The 20742-nt window shown below is 39.7% G+C and overlaps 1 pseudogene; it reads right to left on the bottom strand.

Annotated features, from left to right (window-relative positions):
- Positions 1 to 1376: 1376 nt before the first annotated feature.
- LOC123936943 overlaps positions 1377 to 20742 on the bottom strand; it is a 67334-nt pseudogene continuing 47968 nt past the window's right edge.

Genomic DNA, 20742 nt, shown 5'->3' with positions numbered 1-20742 from the left:
ATGTGTCCAGGCCTGAGTGAAGAGCCGCACACCCCGCAGCCCTGTAGGCTGTCTTCCTAGTGTTGTGGTTCCCTGTACTACACTCCTGATGCAGAGTGGGGAAGGTCTTTGAGTCAGACTCTATTGACCTCTGCCGGCAGGATACATGGGGGGTCAGTTTCCCCAGGTGTCTCTATCCGTAGAATTCCCAGTGGTACCCAGCATGGCAAGGCTAAGGAGTTCCTTGAGATCAGGGTACAGGGAACTGAATTTTGGAGCAGGGTGAACCTTGGCATTGCTGTGAATCCTGCAAAAGTCCCTGGGGCTGGGGGGGGGGGCAGGTCCATCCCTGTCAGTGCTGGATCTAGGGTGCATGGATGCTGAGTCACCATGGCTGGCAGGTGCACAGACACTCCGTCAACCTACCTCCAGGCATCTGGACCCCTTTGTCTTCAGATAGGGCCTTCCCTCACCCACGAGGCCATCTTCCTAGGGCAGACTTTCCCCATGTGTCATTGATGAGGACATTTGAATTGTAGTCACTATCAGACCCTATATGGCCCTACTGTTCATACAGGGCTAGGCACTGGTCTGGCAGTCATAATTCCCAGGTGCTTTGTTTTAGTGGCAAGTTGTGTTCAGCGAAGTGTTCATAGTTCCTAGCAATTTATTTAATACAGGTTCACTGTGGGAATTTCACAAACCAGTAACATACAGGATAATGTCTCTTACTAAGCCAATAAAGAAATGACAAGTCCAAATCAATCACAGATTAATTATACTATTGTTCCAGGCAAGGAAAGACTTAATGATTAAAGTCCAAATTTAGCTGAGGTGTACCTTTATATGATTTGGGAGAGATAGCTTAGTCAACCAAGGCCTGATGTCCAGGGGCCAGCGTCAAAGGAAAAGTCCCCTGTTGCAAGAGGATGTTAGCAAATGATGCCATGGGGATTGACAGGAAAGATGATATTCTTCAAAGGGCCACTGTATAGCTTTTGCTGATAAAATAGGTGTCTCTCCTGTTGCAGGAGCCAATTGCCCCAACATCTCCCCACACCTCACCTCCCTCCCACAAAAACAAAACAAAACAAAACAAAACCCTAAATGTCCCAGATCATTCTCCAGAGTGGATGGAGCCCGGGAGCAGCCTCCACAATCCAAATTAGTCTGTTATAGAGTCATCACAAGTATGCCTTGCTTTTAAACAAAAAACAAAAAAACAACAAAAAAAATTTTTTTTGAAACAACAAAAACTAGAACTAATCCCTTTTCTGACAATACACAATTACTCAAATTAACTAGTACTGAGAGAGGGAAGGGGACCATACCTATGGGCCTTGTCTCACACGAGCGCATGTGGGTAGGTACAGGGCATTTGTCATTATTGCAAAAATGAATTTTAATCTTTAATCTTTAGTTTGATTTAACATTGCTTTTAGTATGATGCTGACACCAACTGTGTGGAAAGGGCTCTGGAGAGATTTTCACAGCAACACACACCTGCGGCTCTACTCTGTTCCAGCCGGCTGCAGGGCAGCCAATATTGCTTCGTCAGTACATTCTTGAGGCCTGTCTGTGCGAGTGCAGAACACTCCACATACTTGACCGCCTTCAGGTCATGGGCCAGCTTTTCAGCAGTCTCTGGAGTGATAGGCTTCAGTTTGTTTTTGGCAAGTTTCTCAATCACAGAGGGGTCATCTTGGAGATCAGTTTGGGTCCCAACAAACATGAAAGGAGTCTTTGGACAATGATGAGTTATCTCAGCTTCACATTTTCAAATGAGGATTGAGAAACGACTGAAAAACAGACTAGAAATACATCTGTTTGTGGATAACTCAGTGGTCCTAATCTGTCATAATCCTCTTGCCCTGCAGTATCAAAAGGTCCAAGAGTATATGACTCTCCACCAATCAAAACTGTCAATGCATAGTTATCAAACTCAGATGGAAATTTGTTTGTTGTGTAGGATATCAGGAGACGTGTTTTACCAACAGCATCATCGCCCAGTTTTGTTTCCACTTTTTAAAATACTTCAAATTCGATGATGACCTCAGCTTCTCTGCCAGGGCATTGGCAGCACTCAGTTTTGTGTTTCTTTTTCAAGATTTCTGTCTATTCAGGGTCTTTCATGGTTCCATACAAATTTTAGAATTATTTTTTCTAGTTCTATGAAAAATGCTGTTTGTATTTTGGTAGGGATTGGTTTAAATCTTAGATTGCTTTAGATAGTATGGATAGATTTTAACAATCTTTGTTCTTGCAATCCATGACCATGGAATATCTTTCCATTTGCTTGTGTCATCTTCCACTACTTTCATCAGTGTTTTATTGTTTTCAGAGTATGGTTCTTTCCCCTCCCTTATTAAGTCATAGGTATTTATTTTTGGTGCAATTGTAAATGGGATTGTTCTATTAATTTCTCATTCTGCTACTTCATTATTAGTGTATAGATATGCAATGGATGTCTTTGTATTGACTTTGTATCCTCACTGAATCATACTGAATTCATTTATCAACTCTAATAGTATTTTGGTGGAGTCAGGGCTTTCTATATAAAATATCATGTCATCTGCAAATAGTGAAACTTCTGTTTCTTTCTTACCAATTTGGGTGCATTTTATTTCTTTTTTAAAAAAATTATTTATTTATTTGACAGAGAGAGAGAGAGAAACAGCAAGAGAGGGATACAAGCAGGGGGAATGGGAGAGGGAGAACAGGCTTCCTGTTGAGCAGGAAGATCCATGCAGGGCTCAATCTCCAGGATCCTGGGATCATGACCTGAGCTGAAGGCAGAGGATTTAACCTACTGAGCCACCAGGTACCCCAGGTGCATTTTATTTATTTTTCTTGTCTGATTGCTGTGGCTGGGACTTCCAGTCCTATGTGGAATAAAAGTGGTAAGAGTGGACATCCTTGTCTTATTCCTGATCCTAGGGGAAACGCTATGTTTTTCCCCTTTGAGTATCATGGTTGCAGTGAGTTTTTCATATATGGCATTTTATGTTGAGGTATGCTTTCTCTAAACTTAATAGGTGAAGTTTTTTTATCATGAATGGATGTTGTAATTTGTCAGATGCTTTTCTACATCTAATGAAATAATCATATGGCTTTTATCCTTTCTCTGGTTGATGCAGTGTATCATGTCGATTAATTTGTGAATATTAAAACACACTTGTATCCCAGGAATAAACCCCACTCTACTGTGGTGAATTACTTTTAATATATTTTTGGATTTAATTTTCTAATTTTTTGATAATTTTTTCCTCTATATATTCGTCAGGAATATTGGTCTGTTGTTCTCTTTTTTTGTAGTGTCTTTATCTGGCTTTGGTATCGGGGTAATGCTGGCCTCATAAAAAGAATTTGGAAGCTTTCCTTCCTCATCTATTTTTGGAATGGTATGAGAAAAACTAGGTATTAACTCTTCTTTAAATGTTTGGTAGAATTGTGGTGCCTGGCTCACTCAGTCCATAGAGCATGAGACTCTTGATCTCAGGGTCATGAGTTCAAGCCCCACAGTGGACATGGAGACTAGTTAAACAAACAAACAAACAAACAAACGAACAAATGTTTGGTTTAATTCACTTGTGAAGCCTTCTGGTCCCAGACTTTGGTTTGTTGATTATTGATTCCATTTCATTGCTGCTTATCAGTCTGTTCAAATTTTATATTTCTTCCCAAATCAGTTTTGGGAGTGTGGGAATTGATTCATTTCTTCTAGGTTTTTCAATTTGTTGGCATATGATCTTTCATAATACTCTCCTATAATCCTTTGTGTTTCTGTAGTGTTAGATGTTATTGCTCCTCTTTCATTTCTGATTTTGCTTATTTGAGATCTCTCTTCTTTCTTTCTCCTTTCTTTTTTTCTTCCTTTCTTCCTCCCTTCCTTCCTTCTTTTATTTATAAGTCTGACTATAAATTTCTCAATTTTGTTGATCTTTTCAAAGAACTAACTCCTGATTTTATTGATCTGTTCTATCACTTTTTAGTTTTTATTTCATTTATTTCTGCTCTAATCCTGATTATTTTCTTCCTTTTACTGGTCTGGGGTTTTGTTTGGTCTTCTTTTTCTAGCAGCCATTAGGTTGAGTTGTATATTTAAGATTTTTCTTGCTTCCTAGGTAGGCCTATATTGCTATATACATCCCTTTTGGAACAGCTTTACTACATCAAAGATTTTAGAATATTGTATTTTCATTTTCATCTGTCTCCATACATTTTTTAAAAATTTCCTTTTGATTTCTTGGTTGACCCATTCATTGTTTAGTAGCATGTTATTTAACTTTTATTTGTGTTCTTTCCAGATTTTTTCTTGTGGCTGATTTTTAGTTTCATAGTGTTGTTGTCAGAAAAGATAGATGGTATGACTTCAGTCTTTTAGAATTTGTTGAGACTTGTTTTGTGGCCTAACATGTGATCTATTCTGGAGAATGTTTCATGTGAATTTGGAATGAATGTGTATTCTGCTATTTCAGGATGGAATGTTTTTAATAAATCTGTTAGATCCATGTGGTCCAATGTGTCATTCAAAGCCACTGTTTCCTTGTTGATTTTCTTTTCAGATGATCTATCCATTGATGTTAGGGGGGGTGTTCATGTCCCCTACTATTATTATATTTCTATCAATTTATGTTTGTTAATAACAACTTTATGTATTTGGGTGCTCTCACATTGGGTGCATAAATAGTTATAATTTTAATATCTTCTTGTTGAATTGTTCCTTTTATGATTATGTAGTGTCCTTCTGTGTTCTTCTTCAGCTTTCATTTTATAGTCTATTTTGTCTGATATAAATATTGCTACCCTGTCTTTCTTTTCACTTCTGTTTTAATGATAAATACTTTTCTACCCCTTTATTTTCAATTTGTATGTATCTTTAAGTCTGAAATGAGTCTCTTGTAGGCAGCATAGAGATGGGTCTTGTTTGTTTATTTATTCAGTCATCATTTATCTTTTGATTGGAGCATTTAGTCTGTTTACATTCAATATAATTATTTGGGTATGCATTTATTGTTATTTTGTTACTTGTTTCATGGTTGCTTTTTCTAGTTCTTCTCTGTTCCTTACTCTTTCTTCTCTATTCCTTACTTCTCCATTGCTTGCTCTCCTTTCTCATGGTTGATTGGCTTTCTTTAATGATATGCTTGGATTCCTTTCTCTTTTTGCAGTACTAGTCCCAGTTTTTGATTTGTAGTTACCATTAGGTTTATATGTATCATCTTATGCGTGTAGTAGTCTAAATTAAGTTGATAGTTGCTTAAGTTTGAACCCACTCTAAAAGCTCTAGATGTTGACTTCTCATCCCTCACCCCCATTATATGTATGTGCTGTCATACTTTACATCTTTTTATTTTGTGAATACCTTGGCTGATTTTTATAGATGTTCTTAATTTTACTGCTTTTGTGCTTCCTGCTTTTCTTACTCTTGCTCATGGTCTTTCCTTTCCACTGTAAGAATCCCCTTTAACATTTCCTGGAAGGCTGGTATAGTGGTGATTAATTCCTTTAATTTTTGTTTACCATGGAAACTCTTTATCTCTTCTTCTATTCTGAAAGATAACCTTGCTGGATAAAATATTCTTGTTTGCAGGTTTTCTTCTTTCATCACCTTGAATATGTCATGCCCTTCCCTTCTGGTCTGCAAAGTTTTGGCTAAAAAATCAATTGATAGCCGTATGGCATGTTCCTTCTTGCATGTAACTCCTTTCTTTTCCCATGCTGCTTTAAAAATTATCTCTTTATCACTACTTTTTGCCATTTTAATTACTATGTGTCTTGGTGTGGATCTCCTTGGGTTGATTTTCTTCAGGGCTCTCTATGCCTTCTGGATCTGGATTTCTGTTTCCTTCCCCAGATTCAGGAAGTTTTCAGCTATTATTTCTTCAAATAAATGTTCTGCCCCCTTTTTTCTCTGTTTCTTTCTGGACTTCCTATAATGCAAATCTTATTATGCTTGATCCTGTTGCTGAATTCCCTTATGCTATTCTCAGTTTTTAATATTCTTTTTTTCTTTCTCTTGTTCAGATTGATTGGTTTCTGTTACTCTGTCTCTCAGGTTGCTAATCCATTCTCCTGCTTCCTATAGTCTATTCTTTATAAATCCTCCAGTTTATTTTTAATAAATAATTTTTATTGAGCTCTTCATCTCTGATTGGTTCTTTTTTTTTATCTTCTATGTCATTGTTGAAAGCCTGCTAAGTTCTTCCACTCTTTCCTCACATCCAGTGAATAGCTTTATGATCACTTCATTAAATTCTCTATCAGTATATTACTTATCTCTGGTTCATTTAGCTCTCTTGCTGTGATTTTGTCCTGTTCTTTCATTGGGAGATATGATCCTCATTTTGTCCAACTCTCCAAGTCTCTTTCTATGTGATAGGAAAGTCAAGTCAGCTGCATACTACTCTTGAAAGTAGTAGACTTATGAAGAAGAGGTTCTGTAGTACCCTACAGGGCAATGTCTCCTGTTCACCAGAAACTGGTGCATCAGGGGTATCTGTTATGTGTGTGGCATGCACCCTACAGTTGTGGTAGTGCCACATTTGCCCTCAGTTCAGTCATCCACAATGGTTCACTTTGCCTGTTGTGGACAGGGTTTGGTTCTTTTGTTGTTAATGGGTCAGTTTGGAGTCACTTTGTGCTTGAGTTGGATCAGACCAGGCACTGCCAGAGCTGCAGTGGCACCAAACTGCAGGGCACTCTCACTCTGTTGTCCCCTGAGAGGCTTTCATTGATGGGTGAAGCCAGAAATCAGACCAGATGCTTTCCTCTCCCCTATCCCAGTGCTAGGGTAGCAGTCCAACTGCTGTGTGTGGTTATCTTTCCCTCTCCCTGGGGCAGGAGTCACTTTAGAGTGTTGGTGGCCCCTGACAGGGCTGCTTGCACAGTTCCATGCTTGTGGCACTGCTTTAAATGGACTCCTGCCTGGGGCAGTTAGGAGGGGACAGTTCTGCAGGACAATGTGGGGAAGGTGTATACTGTTAGCAAGTGAGGTGAACAATGTTTAAGCTGTACTGGTTCCATCAGGTGTCTATGTATCTAGGCTGGAGGACAGAGAAGGGAAATGGTAGCCACCAGCTCTTTTATTCTTGGGGAAGTGTCCTAATGATCCCTGCCCTTCCATCATACATTCTATAATTATTAAATAAATTTCCTTTCCATACACCCATGATTTTCAAACCTCTGCTTATGTTGTTATTAGTGAGACTGTTTCTTGTGTTGACTCTTTAAGGGGGGGGGGGACTCAGTTTCCTATCCCCCTCCTGGAGCCCACTGATTTTTAAAGTTCAGGTATTAAGCCTGACTGATTATAAGAACTCATGAAGTTAAGCCCCTGTGGTTTTCAAAGTTTGCACCCAAATCTCAACTGTTCCTACTCTTTATGATGTGGCCTCTTCTCTACATGTAGCTATGGAGAGTGTTCTGCCAGGCTTTGGGCTATTTTCTGAATTATTTACACAGATGTGGGCGTTATCTACTTGTATTCATTGGAAGAAGTAAACTTAGGATCCTTCTAGTCTGCCATCTTCCCTGGAAATTCTCAGTTTTCCCTCCATTTTAAAACCTAACAAAAGCTGGAGGCCTCAGATGTTCCACACAAGCCACTATATGGGGCCGACCATGGCCTACTGGTGCCTTACCTGGGAACTGAGCCCATGTAGCTTGGCTGCAAGGTTTGGAGAGCCTGGCACATGTACAGTCTGCTCTCTGCCTACCTCCTGCCTTCAGGTTTCCGGCACCTCCAAGCCTAGGAAAATAGGGCTGTCTTAGCCCAGAAGGCTGCCTTCCCTTAGTTTGTGCTGCACTAGGGGCACACCTGTTGCCAAGAGGGGAAGCCCATGTGAGTGAGACCTGTTGTGACCCTTTGCCCAAGATGGGCTCAAGGTGTCTCTCCAGTGTTTGTCAGGGGAGGGAGTCTGGTACCCCAGAAGTCTGTTAGGAGTCAACATCCCAGGCAAACCCAAGATAATGAAGCCAAGGGATTCCCTCTGAGATCTAGCTTCCGTCAAAGGCCTGAAAGGGTATGGTGGAGCGGTGTGGACCTGGGCACTACAGTGAGTACCCCACAAGTCCCCCTCATGAGACTGGTCTCTCCCCACATGTCCAAGTCCCATGGACTCAGCTGAGGCCACTTGAATGCTGAGGCTCTGGGGATGGTGCGTGCATCCTGGGCATCAGATTCCCCTCAGCCTGCTGGATTGGTCCTGCTCTCCCTCACCAGTCCTTCCTTGTGTCATCATTGCTCTGTACTGACCCCTTGATGATAAAGAGGTTTGAATGGTCATTCTGGCACACCCTATCATGCCTACCTGTCCTTATTGGACAAGGGTCCTGTTTGGCAATAGTGATTTCCAGGTATCTCCCATCCCACCTAGTACTGCTGGGATCTAGCTTCAGAGGGGCCAACTGTTCTGGCTGGGAGCAGGGTGGACCCTTTTGCCCCCAAGGGATTCCATAAGCCCTAAATGTGGCCCAAACCATCCCTACCTGGCCCTGACCATGGGACTAAAGCCAGGGAGCCTCGCTTCCACCTCAAGATTACCAATGCAAGAGTGATGCCCTCCACATGCGCTTTCTGGCCTCAGACATCCCAGATGGACTGAGGTCCACACCCAGTTGTGGGCACAGGGGAGGGGCCAGCCTAGCCTATTACCTTCCCTGGAGCCAGGCATCCTCTTACTGCACTCCTGGGGCTGCTGGGAAAAGGCCATTTGAGTAAGAGCCCTGGTAGCCCAGTGCTGGTGGGGTAGCCAGGACCTCTGAGGGAATCAAGTCTCTCAGGTGTGTCTCATCCACATACTTCCTGGCCCTACCTGAGGAAGACAAGGTTCAGGATTGCCATGCCATCTGTCTTGGGCAGAGCACAAAAATGGGTCTCAAAGCAGTGTGGAATTGGGCATAGTTATGAGTGCCCTGGAAGTCCCAAGAAGTGACTTAGTTTACCCCATATCCCATAATTAGGGTTGAATACCAGGTGCCAGAATGCTGCTCACAGATGCAGAGTTAGCTTAGGCATGCTTATCTTTTGGCATTAGGCTCTTTTGGTTTATTCAGTAGGACTTGCCTTCCTGCCAAGCATCCCCACAGTGGGCAGCATCCCCACAGTAGCCAAAGCTATTCCTACACATCCCTGAGCTGGGGACCAGTCTCAGGATGCATGGATGCTGAGTCACACTCCCTTTTGTATGGATCATTCCCTTCTGTGCACCTGCCCTCAGATATCCTGTACCTGTCCTCATGGATAGGGGCTGCCCCTCACCTACTGAGACCATTCTCCTGGGGATAGAGTTCTCTGCATTTAACTCTTGGTGGGGAAGCTGGAAAAGTCCTTTACTCCCATGGTCCTTGTGAATGTCTGGGAATAGGGGTCATTCCAAGTAGTCAAGCCTCTCTGGTATCTGTTGTGCTACCTTTCTGTCTTGCTGGCATGGCATGGCTTCTGACATCCCACAAGATATGTACATAGGGTAACTGGCATCTCGGGTTTAGAGCAGGTTGGACTTTGACAGTGTGATGTGTCCCCCAGACCTCTCTGCTTGTTATCTACCCTATCCCTTCCCATCCTAGACTCAGAGACAGATTCCAGGGAGACTGTTGCTCCGTATCTCTTTATGGAGTTCATTCTCGGGCACCTGTGCTCTGGCTCTTTGATCTGGCCTAAGCTCTCTCACATGGACATACATACATAATCAGATGCAGGAACTAAGAAGGTACAGGGACCATGCACTGTTTCCTGTCTGCTTGCTTTCCATGTGCTTCCTTACTATTCACCTCTCTTCTTCCTGCCCAGCACACCCTGTATACTTACTCCGCTCACAGCCAACACGAAGTCATAACACTTCACAAAAGCAGATAATTAAAGCTCAATAACCCAATGGCAGAGCTACCTATTGCATCCAGGCATGGTGAAGCTTTATGCTAGAGGCTGAGCACCTGGATCTTGTGTGTGTTGATTAGGTCACTCACACAATGGAATCAGACTGTGGGGAGCCTCAAACTTACAGCACACTGTCTGGTGGTCAGAACTGTGGAACATCCAAAATGAGTGTCACATAGTATGTGAAAAGAATCTTGGTCCTTTTGTAGTGCGTGTGTGTGTGTGTGTGTGTGTGTGTGTAGGTGTACACACCTGCACATGTGCAGGTTGTGCATGTGTGTGTAGGTGTACATAGACTCACGTATCCACATATATGAACTAATAAATGTGAGTTCTAAGCATGTTTACTTAGCATCATTCTCCAGTTTTAGGGGCAAACTGTGTTATTTTTGCAGGATGGTGCTTTGCTGCTCTGGGGCCAAATGAAGGAGTTGGTATTTGTGATGTTCCACATCACATTACCCTTACTTCTGCTTTGCTGCTTCCTGACCCTTCTCTCTTGTTCCCAGCCCATGGTTAACGTGCACCTGCACATGGCTCCAAGGTCCGAGTTGTAGAATCCCAGAACAAAAAAGCACCTCAAAAAATCACTTGGTCCAACCCTTTCCTTTTGAATAGATGAGGAAACTGTGTCCAAGAGAAGTAAAGTGAGTTGACCCAGGTTAGTCTAGGGCAAAGCCAGCCCTAGAATCAAGGTGTCCAAGAAGAAAGCTTTTAGATAAAGAGTCAAAAGATGGGGTAAGTCCTAGCTCTGCCGTGTAGGAGGTGCATGGCTTAGGATAAAATCACATGCCCTTGCTCATTTCCATCACTGTTCTAGCCACTGCTGCTTATCCAAAAGGCTGTTGCAAAGACCATATTAAATAATGGATATGAGACAGGGCTTTAGATACTGTTAAACTTCCTATCAATGTAAGATTTTTTATTATGTCCAGCCAATGATGTACCAAGGTCAGCCTTGTGTGTAGACAATAAGAAGATACATTTGTGGGGCGCCTGGGTGGCTCAGTGGGTTAAAACCTCTGCCTTCAGCTCAGGTCATGATCCCAGGGTCTTGGGATCGAGCCCCACATTGGGCTCTCTGCTCAGTGGGGAGTCTGCTTCCTCTTCTCTCTGCCCAACTCTTTGCCTACTTGTGATCTCTGTCTGTCAGATAAATAAAATCTTTAAAAAAAAAAAGAAGATACATTTGTCTGTAGAGAATTTTAAAAGTAATTATAAAACTGACTAGAAGTTAGGCTGCTTTTTGTTATTGCCATGTTTGGCAATTCTAAATAATGTCAGTAATAAGATATTCTTCCTTGAATTTTTTTTTCATTTTGGAGCAGGTTTCTGGCTTATCCCAAGATCAAAACTTTCCTAGGTATAAAATAGCTATGTCTTTACTTGCCAGGCCACCCTTGGGAAGTAGTGGCTTTCCTCTTCCCCTCCTCAAAACCTTTTAAGCCCATCATTTTTTTTTAATCTGGAGTAGTTCCTAGAGCAGAATAACTTCCTTGTACTTATTTTAAACAAGACTTATTGATCAGAGAGCTTGGCTTAGAGCCTCTTGTTGGCGTACAATATAATATTTATTCATTGTGAAGTGGGCCTGTGGGTTCTACCATCTTGCTTTTGCTGTTTTTGTCTAATAGGCATATATTTCCCATAAAATACTTGTACTTCTATTCCTAGCAATGTCATAAAGCTGTCTAGCAGTGCACTGGCTTTAGAGATAATATGTGTAGAACAGTTAATATAGTGGTACCTAGATGGAGAGCAATAATCCATTTCCCTGCCTTCCTACCTCCCTCTCTCCACTCCTTTCTTCTTTTGGCAGAATTTTTTTTATAGGTTGACCTCCCATTTGCCTACTATTTGTAGGCAAGAGAATGGGGTTGGCCAATGTCTTTTGTATAATTGTTTTGGCAAGGTCACCACATTCAATTTATTGAAGTTGCATAAAATAAAAAGTTCTTCCAGCAGGCGGCACTATAGGCTTCCAGAGGATCTGGAAGCCACAGGCTCCAGAAGTAGGTGCCCATCCTACAGTCAGAAAAGAAGTCTTACTTTCTGGGTTTGTTCAAGGACAGAATCACATGCTCAGGATTTCATCCTGGAATCCAACAGAGTTGTCATGTCAACCTGTTACAGACAGGGTAGTCGGTACATACAGCCTTCCTGATGTACTGCAATCCTGAAGAAATAGAAGGACAAGTTGGCCGGAGTGTACATGGAAAATAATCCTGGTGAAACACCATAACGTTAGCTTTATATATGCTGTGTAACAGAAACTAGACCGACTTAAAGGGCAAACAAACACATGAACCAAGGAAACCAAGTAACTTAAGTTTAAATAAAGTGTATGATAATGCACTGGTTCTTAAGCAGAGGTGCTCATCAGAATCTCCTCACAGCTTAAAGCAAAACAAAAAGAAATCTTTGATCCCACTCCTGAATGTTCCAACTGGATGAGTCTGGGTAGGATCTGGGCCTCTGTGTTTTCTTAAGTTTCACAGATGATTCCAAAGAATGATCCCAGTATTAGTACATGCTACAAAGGTCATTGATATTATTCTTGACCCCCCAGTTAGTGTGATATAATGGGAAGACCATATTACATCTAGGGTGCTTTCAGTTTTCTGAATTAGCTTGCTCATCTGTAAAAAGGGTTAAGTTGCAGAACTGGACTAGTTCCTCAAACTGAATCCAGATATTAGCTATGACTGGGTGCCTAGATTAGATCTCCACATCACCCCTTCCCCCAGAAAAGCCATGGACACACTGCTGAATGGAGAGACGTCACTGTCAAGATCCTTGTTCTCCTTATTACAATATAGAGATGTCTTTTCCCTAGGGCTGGTAAGTCTTAGGAAATTGAGCCTTTGTCATGATATAGTCTAGGAAGTAGCAAATGAGTGTTAAAACAGTGCTCCTTTGGGTCACTAATTATTTAATGATTTGGGACTCAGAGACCCCTCAAAGAAATAACTAAATCAGTTCACAGTAGGGGGAAAGTAATATATAGTCACTAATGATTTGGTTTACTCTTTTCGAGAGAAGAGGCTAGAAGAAAAACTCCCTGAAAAGACATTGAACCTGAACACTGGAGCAGACAGTCTTCTTGGGAACCTTCCATCTGATATCTGATGAAACAACAGCCAGAACTTCTGTTAAAACTTGTCACCTTGTAAATCCTCTAGTTCCCACCTTTTCTCAACTTCTCCCACTTGACACCCTCTTCTACATCCTTCAAGAGGGAGACAAAGGTGGGCTCCTCTGTGAGGCCTTCTGTCTTTCTTGGGCATTTTGGTCCCACTTCCCATGGTCATGTATGTTGTAAATATATCCGTCCCTTAGACTTCAAGTTCCCTGAGCACAGGAGCTCCGAGCCCTTCAAAGTAGAATTAACTAATTGATGATGGAAGATTAATGGATAAGTAAGGTTTTCCTTATATGCAGGGAATATGGGTGGCAATTTTTGGAGTGTTTCTGAAATAAACATAACCCCATCACCCCTTACCTCCCAGTATCTTGTGTATCAGCCAAACAGGTATTTAGTTTTACCAATGATTTATTTGGGTTAAACATTGCCCATGCCTGATGGCCTTTTAACAAGCTAAGTGTCCTTAGGAAGGATGAGACCACTCCCTTGGAGTAAGTGTGATTACCAAATCTTTTTTTATTTTTATCAGGCAGAAGGTAGGATCCAGGCTGATTCAGTGACAATGACCTGCGAATGCAGGATTTGAAAGAGAGGTGTCACTTCAGGATTCTGAAAAGGAACAGCTCGGGGCAAAAGGATGTCCTACAATGGAGGACATGTTTTGGTACAAGGGAGTATTGCAGCTGGATTATGAACAAGTAGAATGTCCAAGTTGGCAGAGAATCCAATCTTTCATTTCATATAAGCAGCAGCTGAGGCCCAGGGAGACAATTTTGCCCAAGGTCAGCAAGAGGACTTTGCAATCCACATGCAAAATATCTTTAGTAGTGATATAAACAATGCCCTTGTGAAGTCCTTGGTGCCAGTGGCAAGGCAACATTCTCAATGCCAGAGCTCTGCTCCACCTTCTACCAGCTGCTCATCAGAACTCTCCAGGACTCTTTCTTAAAAACCAAGGGATGATATTTTTAACATGAATCTGCATTTTTAACAAATGCTCTCAGGTGAATCCTATGCATAGCAGGTTTTTGGAACTACTTGTCTATGTTATTAGGACTTTTTATACAGCTAATCATAGATTTTTTTGTTGTTTGTCTGGTTTTTGGTTTTTTATTATGTGTGTGTGTGTGTGTGTGTGTGTGTATGCTTAAAAGAACCTTAGACATAGCATTAATCCTCTTTTTTTTCCCTTTTAGTTACAGAAAAATTAAACATTACTAGCCACAGTCCACTTTCATGAAAAGAAATACAGAATTTTTAAAAAAGACAGACTAAGAAGTCAGAGAAAAAATAAACTTACTAATGCCACATTTTAGTGTTTCCTTGGCTCCTTCATTTCCCAAAAGAAGAAAACCAGATCTATGGAACTGAGTGACTCTTCTCAAAGGCAAACAGGTAGTTTGTGACAAAACTAAGCCTAGGAATCTAAGCCCTCTGTCACCACTAGCCCAAACATATAGGACTATATATGTTTAGAGAAAAGTCTTGTGGGAAGAGACCACACTGTTCACAGTGCTTAGCACTAGAGACTGATTCCTGATGAGGACTTTCATTTTATACCTATCTGTATTACTTGGATTTGTTCCAGTTATAAGCAACACAAAAGCAACACTAAATTACCTCAAAAATCCTCCTACTTCAAAGACTAGACAATGTTGTAGTGCATATTGCAAATAGCCCTTCCAACACAGAGCTGAGCTTGCAGAAAAGAATGAGGAATGCTCATGTGCTGAAAATCAGGGTGGCTTGCCTCATGCCTCAGCTTCTCTGGGAGCATCAGCCTGAGGCAGAAGAAGAAGCTTCTGCCCACAGCACGCAGAGCTATGAGTGAGCCCCTCACAGAAGCCAGGCCTGGGTGGGCTGAATGCATACAGGAGAAGTAGAAGGAAATGTTGTATTTCTGCTGAAACTCAGGTTAAGAAAATTCTCCCTGAGAACTTGCAACTTGTGATTTATTCAAGTAGAATTATATTTTATTCAGTTAAATTAGAAATTAATAACAAAGGTAGAACTTTTAAAAAATCCTCTATGTTTGGAAATTTAGTCATACATTACTCAGTAGGCATTAGTTTTAAAAGGAAATACAAATTTATAAGTGTTTATAATTAAAGCATAATGTAAACACTACAGGTTAAGAGATGTGGAACAGTTGAAGAAATACTCGTAGGTAAAATTATAACCTTAAATATGTTTAACAGGAAATTAAAAAGATTAAAAAGTACAAGTTAACCCTTCAACTCAAGGGTTTGAAAAAGGAACAATGGAACAAACCAAGAAACATCATGAAAAGAAACAAAAATAAGTGCACAAATTAATGAGATGAAAGAGGAAAAATACCAGCAGAGATTAACAAAACCAGCAGCTGATTTGTGGAAGATATTAGCAAGAAAGTTGTATTAAGGCAAAAAGAAAGAAAATGCAAGTATACAAAATACACAATGAAAAGGAGAAGTAAGTATAGACACTTAAAAATTTAAAGATTGTTAAGAATGAGTATATACGAATGAATTTGAAAACCAACCTAAATGTAAAACATAACATGTAAAATGTGTGAAAATTGACATAAAGAGAAATTTAAAAGTTAAATAGACCAGAACTTCTGGAAAAGATGATGGTATAAGTGGATCCTAATTCACCTCACTCCACAGGTACAACTATATAACACTCACATCAGTGTAAATAACCTGAAAATGACCAGAAGATAGAACTGACCCTCCAAGCTAAATGTAGAGAAGAGGCCAAATCAAAAATGGTAGGGAGGGAGAGATGTAGTCGAGAACCAAACTGAGCTATGAGAGAGATTGTCCATGGTAGGGAGGGACACCACAGCATGGGGTAAGGGGGGTGAACAAATCTCATCCTACTCACCCTGTCACCCCAGAAATTGGAAAACCTGCACTGGGAAGATGAATTCCCATGATGTTTGGCTGGTTTGTTGAAAGGATCAACAAAATTGAGAAAGCCAGACTTAGGAAGAAAGAAAGGAAGGAAGGAAGGAAAAGAGAGAACTCAAATAAGCAAAATCAGAAATGAAAGAGGAGAAATAACAACTAACACCACAGAAATACATGGAATTATAAGAGAATATTATGAAAGATTATATGCCAACAAATTGAACAACCTAAAAGAAATGAATAAATTCCTAGAAACAAACAACTGAATCAAGAAGAAATACAAAATTTGAACAGACTGATTACCAGCAATGAAATAGAATCAGTAATCAAAAAACTCCCAACAAACCAAAGTCTGAGACCAGAAGCTTCACAGGTGAATTCTACCAAACATTTAAAGATGAGTTATTCTTCTTATGCTATTCGAAAAAATAGGCGAGGAAGGAAATCTTCCAAATTCATGTTATGAGACTACCTTTATCCTAATATCAAAACCAGATAAAAATACCCCTCAAAATGAGAACTACAGGCCAACGGGTCCAATGAACACACCATAAAAATCCTCAAAAAGTAGGAAAATAAATCCAACAATATGTTTTTAAAAATCATTTACCACTATCAAGTAGTATTTATTCCTGTGATCCTGGTGTAGGTCGATATTCAGAAATCAATCAATGTTATAAGTCTAATCAACAAGACAAGATAAAAACCATATGATCATTTCAATAGATTGAAAAAAAGCACCTGACAAAGCACAACATCCTTTCATGATTAAAAACCCTCAATCAGGTGGGTTAAGAGGGAACATTCCTCCATAAAAGTCACTTATGACAAACCCACAGATAACATCATACTCGATGGTGAGAAACAGAGATTTTCAATTAGGATCAGGAATAAGAGAAGGATGTCCACTCTCACCACTTCTATTCAACATAGGACTGAAAGTCCCAGCCATAGGAATCAGACAAGAAAAAGAAATAAAATGCACCCAAGTTGGTAAGGAAGAGATAAAACTTTCACTATTTGCAAATGACATGATACTATATGTAGAAAACACTAAAGACTCCACCAAAATGTTACTAGAACTGACTGATGAATTTAGGAAGGTTGCAAGATACAAAATCACTATACAGAAATCCATTTCATTTCTATACACTAATGCAGTAGCAAAAAGAGAAATTAATAAAATAATCCCACTTATAATTGCCCCCAAAATAACAAAATACCTAGGAATAAACTTAACCAAGAAGGGGAAAGACATGTACTCTGAAAACTATAAAACATTGATGAAAGAAATTGAAGATGACACAAACAAATGAAAAGACAGTCCATGCTCATGGATTGAGAGAACAAATATTGTTAAAATGTCCATACTATTCAAAACAATCTATAGATTCAATGCAATCCCTATCAAAACCCCAATAATATTTTTCACAGAACTAGAACAAATAATCCTAAAATTTGCAGAGAACTACAAAAGACCCCGAATAGCCAAAGCATCTTGAAAAAGAAATACAAAACTGTTGGTATCACCATACCAGATTTCAAGATATAATACAAAGCTGTAGTAATCAAAACAGTATGGTACTATCCCAAAGACACATAGGTCAATGGAACAGAATAGCAAGTCCAGAAAGAAATCCATGATTATACAGTTAACTAATCTACAACATAATGAGAGAAAGCCAGTTTTCAAGAAATGGTATTGGGAATTCTGGGCATCTGCATGCAAAGGAATGAAATTGGACTACTTTCATACACCATACAAAGTATAAACTCAAAGTGGATTAAAGATTTAAGTATGAGACTTAAAACCATAAAAATCCTAGAAGAGAGAACAGGCAGTGATTTCTCTGACATTAGCCATAGTAACAATTTTCTAAATATGTCTCCTGAGGCAAAGTAACAAAAGCAAAAATTAGCTATTATGACTACATTAAAATAAAAAGCTTCTGTACAACAAAGGGAACAGTGTAAAAAAGAAAACGAAAACAACCTAGTGAATGGGAGAAGATATTTGCAAATGTTATATCTGGTAACAAATTAGCATCCAAAAATACATAAACACTTCTACAATTCAATACCAAAAGTCCCCATATAATCCAATTTAAGAGTGGGCAGAAAACATGAACAGACTTTTCTTCAGAGAAGACATCCAAATGGTTAACAGACACATGAAAAGATGCTCAACACCATTCATCATCAGGGAAATGCAAATCAATACCACAATGAGATATCACATCACATCTGCTAGAATGGCTAAAATAAAAAATATAAGAAACAACAGGTATTGGCAAGGATGTGGAGAAAAAGGACACTTTGTGCACTGTTGGTGGGAATGCAAAGTGGTACAGCCACTGTGAAAACAGTATAGAGGTTCCTCCAAAAATTAAAAATAAGATTACCATATGATCCAGTAATTCCACTACTGCATATCTAATAACCAAAGCCATGAAAACAGTAATTCATAAATATATAAGCATCCTTATGCTTTTTGAAGCATTATTTACAATAGCCAAATTATGAGAATAGCCCATGTGCCCACAGATAGATGAATGGATAAAGAAGATCCCACATCATATATATATGTATATATATATATCCCACATCTTTTTATATATATATCCCACATCTTCTTTATATATATATAAATATGTATATAATATAAATATATATTTATATTATATATATATATAATGGAATATTATTCAGCCACAGAAAAGTGTGAAATCTTGCCATTTGTGGCAACATGGATGGACCTAGAGGACATAATGCTTAGTGAAATGAGCCAGTCAGAAAAAAAGAAATACATATGATTTCACTCTTACGTAGAATTTAGGAAACCAGACACATGAACAATGAAAAAAATGAGACAAACCTAAAAACAGACTCTTAAGGATAGAGAACAAGCAGGTGGTTCCCAGAGAGAAGGTGGGTGGGGGATGGGGAGATGTGTGAAGGGGATTAAGGGTGCACCTCTCATGATGAGCACTGAATAATGTGTAGAATTGTTGAGTGACTATATTGTACACCGGAAACTAATAAAACACTACATGTTAATTACACTGGAGACAAAAAAAATTAAGTGGACCACGAAGTACACAAGATTTTTTAAATGGAATTAACAAGCTGTCCCTCTCAAAGCATAATGTACACACACTGTGGTATGTAGCCTCTTACATGTGTCTCAACAATCTCTCTCTCTCTGGGATTCGTACCCCTGTGTAATTAATTCCTTGCCCTTGAGTGTGGGCTGGGCTTTGTAGTTACCTCCTAACAAATAGAATATGACAAAGTATTTGGATGTCACTTCTGGGTTTAGGTTGCAGAAAGACTGTGACTTCCATCTTGGTCTCTCTCAATCTCCTTTTCTTTCTCCTTTAGCCCTGTCTCTGGGTGAAGCATGATGGTGTGCTGTGAGTATCTTTATGGAGACGCTAATAGGCAAGGAACTTATGTCTCTAGCCAATAATCAGTGAAGACCTACGGTTTGTGAACTGATTGAGTTTGGAAGTGGATTTCTGAGGCCAAGAGTGAAGTACTGAACTTGGAAGCAGATTTTCCCTCAGGAGAGCCCTGACTGATGCATTGACTGCCATCTTACGAGAGACCCTGAGTCAGAGACACCCAGCTAAGCCTGGCCCACAAAAAGTGTGACATAATAGATGTGTGTGTCTCTAAGATCTGAGGTTGTTACACGGCAAGATATAACTGATATGTACACAAACAGAAATTCATTTTACTAATGAATTCATTCAACTTTCAATGGATATTTTCTATCTTATAAAACCTGTTTCAAAAAATAGAAAAAAACCCTGCCCAGTTCATTTGTGAAGCTAGCATTATCATTTCATTAATGCAGACATGCACAGATCTGAAGTGTATAATTAGGTAAGTGATGAAGAATGCATACTCCCTAAACAATACACCAGTCAAGATAAACCTTTTGTTATTCCAGAAAATTCTCCCATGCCTCCTTCTAGTCAATCTTCTTTCTCATAGGCAATCACTAATATCATAGGTTATTTTTGTTACTCTTCAAATGGAATTGTATATTTATGTACTCTTTTGTGCTTGGCTTATTTTGCTCAATGTAATGTTTATAAAATCAAACAATATACCCCTCTCTCCCTTATTAATGCCAACTTTCCTCCATTCTGTGCACCCATCTATACTCACAAATCCAAAATACCATATTAAAACGAGGTCAGATAGTCTACCCAACTGAAAAACTGATTAAAGTTGGTCTTTTTTTTAAAAAAGATTTTATTTATTTATTTATTTGACACAGAGAGATCACAAGTAGGCAGAGAGGCAGGCAGAGAGAGAGAGAGAGAGAGAGGGAGCAGGCTCCCTGCTGAGCAGAGAGCCCGATGTGGGACTCAATCCCAGGACCCCTGAGATCATGACCTGAGCTGAAGGCAGCGGCTTAACCCACTGAGCCACCCAGGCACCCAAAGTTGGTCTTTTAACTACAGATTAATGACTAGGTTAAAGATGTACAAATAATTAAGATAATCTAGTGGCATAAAATCAGGCTGAGAGGTATGAAATTATTAGAGCAGGTTATAATTTTCTATCTTTCTATACAGCATAATACCATGATGAAACAAACGAGGCTGCATGAATAAGGCTGCTGGTCAAATTGTACTAAAGAATTTTGTCTTTGATATATATTGAAATAGCTTATTTATATGTCAAATTTTATCTCAGAATTGTCATATGGGTGTATATAGCCCCTTGTAGACTGTTCTTTTTTGTAACTAAAGTTTTGTAATTTTTAAAAAGATTTTATTTATTTATTTGACACAGAGAGAGAGAGAGAGCACAAGCCGGGGAGCAACAGG

This window comes from Meles meles, chromosome 2 (genome assembly GCF_922984935.1).
Source record: "Meles meles chromosome 2, mMelMel3.1 paternal haplotype, whole genome shotgun sequence".
In the NCBI taxonomy this organism is placed as follows: domain Eukaryota; kingdom Metazoa; phylum Chordata; class Mammalia; order Carnivora; family Mustelidae; genus Meles; species Meles meles.
The sequence above is the reverse complement of the archived record's forward strand: the minus strand, read 5'-3'. Positions and strand labels throughout refer to the sequence as shown.